This window comes from Lathyrus oleraceus, chromosome 5 (genome assembly GCF_024323335.1).
Source record: "Lathyrus oleraceus cultivar Zhongwan6 chromosome 5, CAAS_Psat_ZW6_1.0, whole genome shotgun sequence".
Taxonomy (NCBI): domain Eukaryota; kingdom Viridiplantae; phylum Streptophyta; class Magnoliopsida; order Fabales; family Fabaceae; genus Lathyrus; species Lathyrus oleraceus.
In genome coordinates this window covers 303,208,830-303,217,702 of record NC_066583.1, presented here as the reverse complement: position 1 = coordinate 303,217,702, position 8,873 = coordinate 303,208,830, and positions in this window count along the sequence as shown.

Sequence of the window (8,873 nt, the reverse complement as noted above, 5' to 3'; positions counted from 1 at the left end):
TTTAACATATTGAAATTTTTTCTAAGTGTCAAGCCATATGTCTCAATATTCCACCTTGCTTAACTTTTTATGTGAGATTCAAATGAGAAAAGTGTCTTCATCAAAGTTGTATCTATCTAAAAGAACTTCAAAATGATCACCAATTTCATGTCATTTGGATTTGAAATGATAGAGTTATGCATTTTTGAAGTTTGGAAAAATCACTTGATCAATGATATCGTTCAAAAATGACCTATAATGTAACCTCATATCACATGCTTATAAAAGTTGAAATAGCTCTCACTCCAAACATAAAAGTTGAAGTAGACATCTTGAATTTGGTTGTTAAACCTTTAAATATTTCATCTCGTTAAAATTGAGTGAGTTATGGCCTTGGGAAGTTGACTTTCAAATTAGGGTTTAGGCAAAATGACCTATAATGTTTCAACATAGAAAATGATTTTCCAAGAAAAACTAGCTCTAGGTGTCAACATTAAAGTTGTTTGGAATGTCATTTAGAGTAAGTTTTATCTTGGAATCATTTTCATATGGTGAAAATTGTAGGAGATAGGGTCTAGGGAGACCCGATTTTGATCAGATGAATTCATCTGGCAAACCACCATCAACCAACTTGCTAACCTTCAATTCTCTTGACTTTCTAGGCTCATGGTGGATCATATATGCATAAGATGATGAATTTTTAAGTGTCCCTTAAGAAATTTGATCAATTAATGAGATAGCTTGTTGGAGAAGTTACTCAAGATACCCAGTCAAACTAGGGTTTCCAAGGCAAATTACCCTCAAACTCTTGAAGAAAACTTGATCAATATAATATGTAGAGATCAATGGAACTCATATATGATGCTCATAACCATTGTTGGATCAATCCATGATTGTGCTCTTTGTCATGAGGGTCTCAAACTCTAGATGTGAACTTGATAGATCAATGGAGATCATTCCCTACCTATAAAAGAGTTAGGCAAATGCAAAGACATATTTTTGGTATTTTGGTTAGTGAAATGATAAAATACAAGTATGATACAATCACATAGTGCTTGGTGATCTCTCCCAAAATAAACCCAATGAAAGAGGGGTAAGGAGGATGCCAAGGTATGATACCAATGCTAATGCTTATGATGAAATTGCATGAGGGATCTTAGGGTCAAAATTGGGGTCTTACAGCTGCCCTTATTTAAGGGCATTCTAACTGAGGAGGCGAAGGTTAAAATCTTCATGTCGACTCAGTAGAATGGGCTTAAATAAAAACATATAGAAACAAATTTTGGTCCCTAAGAGACCTCATGATGCATATGATATGAATGTAAAAGTAAATTCTTTGTGGGGAAATATTTCCACAAAGGAAAAAGAAGTCAGAGAGACTGAAAGTCCGTAGGAGTAAAATGCATTCCTTACGGAAAACTCACTGGGGAGGCCGAGACTCTGGGGGGTAAAAGAGGTTACGCGTAGGCCAAGCTACGACTTAAAACTGTCTGAGCATTCAAGGACATCCATATAAAATGGAAAGACTCATCCTGGGAACAACAACATCTGCAGGGGATACGAGTAAGTCAGGATAAAACTGAAGTACTTGACTCATGCAAGGGAAAAGCGGTTTCACTAAAGAAATGCGCATTCAACTCAACTGGGGAAGATAAACTTCAACACAGGAGGAGCAGAAATCTATTATTCACTATCTATTACTGGGTAAGGAGATAATAAAGATCTGACAGCCCGTCATCGATTAGGATGAACATATCAAGGATGACTCGCTGGGAACCAACAGAAGGGAATATTCATCACTGGTTACTGGGTAAGAATAGCCTTGCTAGGGAAAACTACAGAAAAAATAGGATTTCCAACTACCAGTTACTGGGAAGAAGACCAAGGGTGAGAGTATCCATCATCGGTTAGGATGAACATATCAAGGATAAACTCAACAGGGCAGAAAATACATCATCGGTTAGGATGAACATATTAAGGATAGACTTGTCTGGGATTGTCAAGGAGGATACCTGTCATCGGTTAAGATGAACATACTCAAGGGTAAACCAACTAAACAAAAAAAGTAGGAATTACATCTATCGAATGCTGGATAGAATACCGTCAAAGAGAAAATATGTCACTGGTTAAGATGAACATATTAAGGATAGACTCTGTGAGAAGATAAAATAGGAATTACATCTATCAATTACTGGATATAATACCAAGAGAGAGAATCTTCCACTGGTTAAAGTGAATATATCAAGGATCAACTCTACGAAGGGGACAAAAAAGCAGGATTTACAACTACCGGTTACTGGGTAGAAGACCGCAAAGAGAAAGAAATCCATCATCAATTAGGATGAACATATCAAGGATTAACTCTCTGGGGAACAAAAATAGGGATTACAACTACCTTTTTACTGGGTAGAATACCAAGAAGAGAATATTCGTCATCGGTTAGGATGAACATACCAAGGATAGACTCAAGCAGGGGAGAGAAAGATATATGTCACCAGTTAGGATGAACATATCAAGGATATACTTCCTAAGGGAATCAGATCCATTAGGGACTCTACTGTTGGGAAAAACAGGGGTATTTCTTCCGGGTATTGGGCAAGAAGTATCAAACTTCAAACTAAGAAGAATATTACCAGTTAGTGGGCAATAAACTCTTAGGAGACTCGAAGCATCTATCTAGGTAAAAACTAGAAAGAAACGGTCAATCAAGACTCAACCCATTGAGGATATAACCCAAGGGGAGTGATTCCATCCAGATGATTAACTGGGGAGGAAACTGAAATAATAATCATCCACGAGGAGACAAACTCAGTGGGGAAAAGGAGAAAGGTTAAAATATTTTTTCTTAAGGGGCTGACACTCTATAATTGAAGGAGGACAGACACCAGATTTGTATGAGGATAGAGTATTGCCATAGCAAAGAGTAATAATCTCGAATGAATCATACAAACCATGAAATTATATGAATGTGTATGTATATGTATATATGATGATTATGCTGACAAAGACAGTCACAAAGGATACGAAGGTGTCGCGAATAAATTTGAACCATCGGTACAATCCTGGTCAATCCACAAAATATGGAGACAAATGTTGGAGAACAGAGAGATCAACAATCCAAAAAGGCTCAACCCCAACTGGGGAAGAAGGAGATCTGCTGAGGAAAGAGACGCATCGTCGAACCTGTGGGGAATTTTAGGTCAACACCATAAAAATGGGAGCAAGTCGACTGACGATCGGCGGGGAAACCAATGCAATCTACTGGGGAAGTCAACCATATCTGCTGAAAATCAACCCTGCTGAGGAAACACAAACTCCGTTGGGGAAGGCAGAAACTCCTTTGGGGAAAATAACACACCGCAGGGTATCCGAATCAACTAACTCAGCTGGGGAAATAGAACGAAGCTTTACTTGGGGAACAAACACTCCGCCGAGGAACCGAATCAACACAAACGTCCAGGGATACCCAAAGGGTTAACTGCTTGGGGAACCTCTAATGTTTTGCACTTAAGGACCCGCTATCCATTAAAATGCTGCTGATATTCCTTTTAATTGCTTTGAAAAATTCTTGCTTTTATATATATTTACGAAAAACTGATTTTGATTAAAAATTTAATTTTCAAAATGATCATAATAAAATTTAAAACTATTGGCTGAAGTAAATAAGAGTAGAAACAATTGGGTAAAAGCTCAACTTTATTTGATAGAATGGTAGTCTGTAAATGACAAGACTCCATAGATTTTACAAAGTTGAAAATGGTAATTTTCATGGAAAAGGGTACATTGAATACAAATGATCCTTAATCCTTCTACCAACTCTTGATATCCACTACGCTCTTGACCGCTACTGGGGTAATGAATCGATGTCAACCCTTTTGCTCAATCAAGTCTTCGAAATCTTGAAGATCAGCAGAATGCAGTTACTTGCCATAATCCCTAATTTATGCATAAGTTTCCCCAAGGTGGGGTACTCAACTTATCGGGAAATTCTTTCTGTTTTATGTCTCTAATTTTTGCCTGGATCGCCCTTTCGGGTTTTCAATCCACCAAGACGCTCATTTTTGCCTAAGCCGCCCTTTCGGGTTTTCAACTTAGCGAGTTGTTCTTTTTTTTAGGCGAAGTATTTCTTGACTGCATATGCGTTCACAGGACGAGTGAACTCTTCACCATCCATAGTTGTAAGAATCAATGCTCCACCTGAAAAGGCTCTCTTAACAACATATGGGCCTTCATAATTATGAGTCCATTTTCCTCTAGAATCTGGCTTAAACGTCAAAATCTTCTTGAGCATAATGTCACCTTCTCTGAACACATGAGGTATGACCTTCTTATCAAAAGCTTTCTTCATCCTTTGCTGATACAACTGACCATGACACATGGCAGTCAATCTCTTCTCTTCTATCAAATTCAACTGATCAAACCTGGTCTGACACCACTCAGCCTCAGTCAACTTGGATTCCATGAGCACACGCAATGAAGGAATCTCAACCTCTACGGGGAGTACTGCTTCCATACCATACACAAGAGAGAAAGGGGTTGCCCATGTTGAAGTGAGGATGGATGTACGATACCCATGCAAAGCAAACGTGAGCATCTCATGCCAGTCCTTATACGTGACAACCATCTTCTGAATAATCTTCTTAATTTTCTTATTTGCAGCTTTAACAACCCCATTCATCTTAGGTTTGCAAGGAGAAGAATTATGATGTGCAATCTTAAAGTCTTTACAAAGAGCTTCCACCATATTATTATTCAAGTTCGATCCATTGTCAGTAATGATCTTGCTTGGCACACCATAACGGATATATGATCTGATTCTTGATAAACCTTACAACAACTTGCTTGGTTACATTTGCATACGATGCCTCTTCAACCCATTTTGTGAAGTAGTCAATTGCCACCAAAATGAAATGATGTCCATTCGAAGCTTTGGGCTCAATCGTCCCAATCATATCAATTCCCCACATGGAGAAGGGCCATGGTAAAGAGATAACATTCAATAGTGTCAGTGGAACATGAATCTTATCAGCATAAATTTGACACTTGTGGCATTTCTTCACAAATTTGCAACAGTCAGATTCCATTGTCAGCCAATAGTATCCTGCTCGCAACATCTTCTTTGTCATTGCATGTCCATTGGAGTGAGTACCAAAGGAACCTTCGTGCACTTTGGTCATCAACAAGTCTGTTTCGTATCTATCCACGCATTTGAGTAAAACCATGTCAAAGTTTCTCTTGTACAGTATATCACCATTCAAATAGAAATTTCCGTCTAATCTTCTCAAAGTCTTCTTATCTTTCAAAGATACCCCAGACGGGTAAATCTGACTTTGGAGGAAACATTTAATATCAAAGTACCACGACTTCTCGTATTTGATCTCTTTAACAGCAAACACGTGAGCTGGCCTATCAAGACACATCATAGATAAATTGGGAACTTCATTCCAATACTTTACCACAATCATTGATGCCAACGTTGCAAGAGCATTTGCCATCCGGTTTTCATCTCGAGGAGTATTATGAAACTCAACCTTTGTAAAGAAAGTTGAAATCCTCCTCGCATAATCTCGATATGGTATTAAATTGGGTTGATTTGTCTCCTATTTGTAAGACCCTAATTTTGTCCCTAAGATCCCTCATGGCATCATAACATTGCATTTGCATTGCCTCAAGGATCCTTAGCATCTTGGTTCCCTTTGCCTTTGGGTAGGACTCCTTGAGAGTGGTTTGAGATTACCAAGCATACTTGAATTGTATATCATTGCTTTTCTTATTTATATTTACTAACCAAAAGCACAAAAATATGTCACTAACATCTTTTGTTTGTAGCTTGAGCCATCACAAGGTCAAGAGCTTCAAAGAGATCACTTATGCAATGGTAAGGTCAAGAGAAGATGATAGCAAGAATGGTAATGGTTCCCAAAGCTCTCATCCATCAAGTATGCCTCCCTAGTATCTCAATTCATCATTTTTGATCAAAGCAAGTCAAAGGGTTTGAGGTTTGTGCCCCAAGGAAACCCTAATTCATCTGTACACCACAATGCCTTGCTCTTGAAGCAACCTCAACCCATGATCAAATACAATCAAGGGAAGTTCTTTAATTCATCATTTCATGCATATTTGAACTTATTTGAGTGTCCTCAATCATCAATTCATCAAGATATGAGTCATGGACTTGAGAAATTGATCAGTCAATTCATCTGACTATTTTGAAGTGCACTGAGACCTAACTTTTTATGTGTTGGTCAAATGGAGATGGTTCCAAAAGCAAATATATTCTTAAGGACAATATGAACAACTTTAATGTTCATCAAAAATTGATTTGAAGCTTGGAAGGCCATCTTTCATTCCAATACATTATAGGTCATTTTGACTGAAACCCTAATTTTGGGTCAACTTCCCAAGGACATAACACATTCATTTTTTATGATTTTGAGGTGGGATAAAATGAATTGGAAATATTAAGATGTCTACTTCAAATTTTATGTTGATCAAAATTTCAAAATCTCAAAGGAAATACATGTGATAATGCAAGACATTATAGGTCATTTTGGGCCAAATGCATTAAAAGGCAAAAAAGTCCAACTTCAAGTGCCCATAACTCTTTCATCAAAAATACAAATGATTCAAAATTTAAGTCCATTTTGATTGTTTTGGAAAGATCTACAACTTTGATGTTGGAGGTTTTTCCATTTGAGGCTTGCATCATCAAAACAGAAGGGCTTGAACATGGGCCAAATTTAGAAACCTTGCATTGACATGTTTTGCACATCACACTTTAAACTCAAATTTCATAAATTTCCACACTCCAAATGGATTTTTTCCCAACATAACAATTGTTCCTTACATCAAGACCTTCCCAACCATTACCCACATGATCATATTTGGATTTGGCAAATGGTATTTTCGAAGAGTTGAACATTTAGGCATAATTTTGGAATTCACATGAAATGTTGATGCACAAGCCTATACAGCTCTAATTACACGTCCAAACCTTTGGCATTTGAGTTCAGCTTGCAATTGGCATTGTTTTTGGGCCTTGTGCATGATCATGCAAGCCCATGCAAGGATTGTCCATGTTCATGCACACGGATCAATTCCTCATTTCCTTGCCACTCCCTCTATAAATAGAGACCCTATTCCATTCAAAATGACGCCTGATTCAACCTGTCATGCTGCACAAATCTCTCGATAACCATTACCAAAGAAGCTAGTTCATTTTTCTCTAAATTTTTCAGATCCAAAATTCAACTACATCTGGTTGAATCCTTGGATCTAAAGCTTCTAAACCTTCATCATTCATCTCACTGATCTTCTATTTTGGCAAAGAAAGCAAAGAACCGAGCTCAAGTTTCCAGAATTCAAGCTTACTCTTCAACTGGTATTTTCTTCGAATCTCATCATCCATTGACGTATTTGCTTGGATCTTGTGTTGGCTGAAGTCCTCTCAATGGAGGCATCATGATTATGCATTTAATTTTTGAAATCCATTGAGTTCATGATGAACACCAGATTTTTCAACCTCTGATTTCTCACACCATGGAAATCTAGAGTGAAAATGGATGGTACAGGGATGATGTACATCATCCAAGCTTTCCAATGATGTATAGATCGCGTGATTTGGTTAAGCTTTGGTTGTCTGCTATGGTGGCCGGAAAATGCAAGCTCACCGAAGAAGAAGGTGGCTCCGGTGGCTGCTTCATTGCCAGATCAAATCTGGACCGTGTGATTGCATTTCCAGATCTAATCCATGCCATTCATTGTTATGACTTTTATTTAATCCATGTGTGGTTGCATTGACCAGGGTCTACCGTGCGCGCGCGTCTCCCAGCCTTGTGATCAGCCACGTCAATTAATGAAGTGGGATCCAAGCGCTGTGGATTTTTCTTATTTTTAATTTCTGATTTAATTTCCCTTTTATTTCCATTATTTTCAAAAATTCTTAACTTCTTTATTTTAAATCCAAAAATTATGGGACCAATTGCATTAGTCTCCAAATAAATTCTAGTTTCTATTTATGATTTTTTATATTTTTTATTTTGTCATTTGATATTTTTTGTGAATTTTCTCTTTTCTGGTTATTTTTAATTCATTTTAAATAGTTTTTGATATTCAAAAAATACAAAAATATTTTCCTAACCTCTTTGAATGATGATGGATCCATGAAAAATATTCTCATCAATTTTTAAATTGATTTGAGATTTATTTGAGATTTTAGTTCAATTAGGTTATTTTTATTCATTTTTAATTGATTAAAAATAGTTTCTGACTTTTAAAAATGCTGAAATTTTTTGTCAAACTTTGTTTGACCTTGTTGAACTTGGGATAAATCACTTGGACCTTTCAAGGTTGGTTTGAAGTGATTTTGAAGTTGAACCTTTCTTTTACTTTTAATTCAAGTTTATTTTAATATTAAAAATGCCAAAAAATATTTTGCTTATTATTTGATCTCCAATCTTCATCTCATTTCTGATTTATCATTGTTTGACTTTGACATTCAATGGCATTTAGTCAATACATATGGATTGGTACATCATATTTCATTTAATGCATTTTGATCTTTCCATTTCCTTATCCTTTCTTCATCCATTCTCCATCTCCTTCTTCTTCTTCTTCTTTCTTTTTTGATCAATGAGTTGAAGGTTGATAAGTTAGCATTGATTAGGGAGACTTAATCTTCCTTGATTCAAATCTAATTCATCTTGATCAATTGATCAAGTGAATGGCTTTGCATTAAGGATAGATTGTTTTCTAAATCATGCAAAAGGCTTAAACCAATACAAGATCAATTCTCTTCTTCTTTTTTTGGCATGGCAAGTTGTTGGAACTTGGTTCACTAATCAAGACTTCTAACTTGTGTTGTTGCCTACATTATTATTGACCGGCCTCAGATA